The sequence below is a fragment of the Oratosquilla oratoria genome, chromosome 9 (genome assembly GCF_046742065.1).
Source record: "Oratosquilla oratoria isolate Oo_2021 chromosome 9, ASM4674206v1, whole genome shotgun sequence".
In the NCBI taxonomy this organism is placed as follows: Eukaryota; Metazoa; Arthropoda; class Malacostraca; order Stomatopoda; family Squillidae; genus Oratosquilla; species Oratosquilla oratoria.
The window spans coordinates 6565995-6568165 of record NC_134785.1 but is presented as its reverse complement, the minus strand read 5'-3'; positions in this window follow the sequence as shown (position 1 = coordinate 6568165).

The window sequence follows — 2171 nt, the reverse complement described above, 5'->3', positions numbered from 1 at the left end:
AAAATCCATTGTTTTGATTGAAATTACCAATGGTAGATAGAAAAAAAAAATATATATATACGTTTCATAGTATGGTTTCCATATTCTAATACCTTAGAATTGTTCCAGTCAGGATTGTCGCCTGTATCGAATCTATGTCTAACAATGGAATTATTCATATTATAAGTTTTCATATCATATCTATGTTCCAATATTCTTTTATCGACACCATGGAAACTTTCACCAGTGTAGACCTTTTTGCAACCTGAACATGGCACACAGTAAAAACCTGCTTGACGAACATTTTCCCTATTTCTATTTCTGTTTTATATATATATATATATATATATATATATATATATATATATATATATATATATATATATATATATATATATAATTGCCTATTGTTACTGAGTTGGTTTTCACGACATTAATACCAGCTGGGCGAAACGTTAAATACGCTGAATCCCATACCTGCGTTTGGCCTTTTTCCTACAGTGTTGTTGTAGTCGTTGCTGCTTTTTATTCATAAAACAGGTTGATCGGCTTAATTCCTTATATTTAAAAAAATGGAGCGCCTGTGCAAAAATGAAATTTCCTACTACAAATAAAAACTAATATCATACGTGTATCTTACTACATAAAAAGTTGTAGAAATGGATAAATGTGTTAATTGCTTGAGAAAATATTTGAATATGTGCACAAAACTAACAGTAATGTTTCAGATTTTAGAAGGAACAATCTTAATTGAAAACTATGTACGAAAGCGGTAAGTGCAAAGATGAACCTCAGTTTATCTAACATTTTCCAAGCGCTCTTGGGGAACCCTGATGGCGTGGGGGGGCTCAAGCAGCCGTTTATTTTGCTTATGCCTTGCTCCAGTACTGATGATTAGTAAATACAATGAACTTGCCACAGCCTCACGGGAGTCCGTGGTTGACTTTACGGAGCCGTACACGACCCTACCAACGAAGATCATCTCGAAGACGCCACCAAGGGCACTCCGACCGTGGGCTCTCGTCTTCGTATTCTCCATCAAGGCAAGAACCTAACTCTAAACAGAGTTGACACCCTCAGCCACTTGTTTTTTCTGATGATCTCACATCACCATCAGTTAAGAACCGCACTTTTAAAACCTTTCGCCAAACCTGCCGAGCACTTTCTATTATCAGTAAGTAGTGTTCAACTAATTTCGATATTACTTAAAGCAAAAAAATACCGATAGATTTATAGGTGAGCCAGTGAGCCAGAAGAAATTAACTAGAAAATTAGGTAACATTCTAATTTCGCCAGGACTGGCGAATGATTTGAATATACGATCTTAAGTCTTCTGGTGTTTACCAGAATGTCATTTGTACATTTTGCCCCCATCTTGAAAAGGGCAATACCTCAGGAGCCCAATTAGAAAACGAATATCGGAGCCTCTACAAAATTTCGAAATAGATGTTTTATTTTCGTGTAGTATCCCAGTCTTAGCCAAAAATCGGTCAAACAGGCTTGAAACCGGCCCTGCTTCAAGATACTTAAACTGTAATCATAATAGTCATGCATCCACGCGTGTACCTATGACATTTTCTCCCCTTCTAAGTAAGGTAGCCGAGTATAAGCACTCAAAAGAAAAATAGATAGAAAATAATCCCTCCTGTCTCAGCACCTCAGGGACGAAGGGTTGCCATGCCCTCCCTACCCTCGGCACTGCTTTGGGTCATCAGTGACCGCTTCACTTCATCCCCTCATCTATAGAACAGATGCAAGGAACATCCTTTAGGGCCACGTCATCCAGTTTTCCATTCATAATCTACCTCCCCAATGTCCATCTGTGGGGTGGTTTAGGGTTTGGATGGAGGGGGGAGACCTGCTGTTTAATTATTTTTTCATTCAATCATTCATTCATCTATTCATTTATTCACTTATCAGTCTAGCTAAACTCAAACCAAATTGTTACCATTTGGGTGTTCGTTTGCTATATTCTAATTCCCCAGCTCCGTACCTCACAACTACCTATCACTCTACTTAAATTTGAACAAAAATTTTACCAGTTGGTTGTTCATTTGTCCTTTTCTCTCATTTTCCAGCCCCGTGTATTCACAACAAAATATATTATTATTCCCAGGTGTGGATAGCACTCATCATCGCATTAATAGCACTTGGACCTTTCCTGAGACTTCTGACGAAAGTGTGCACGCTCT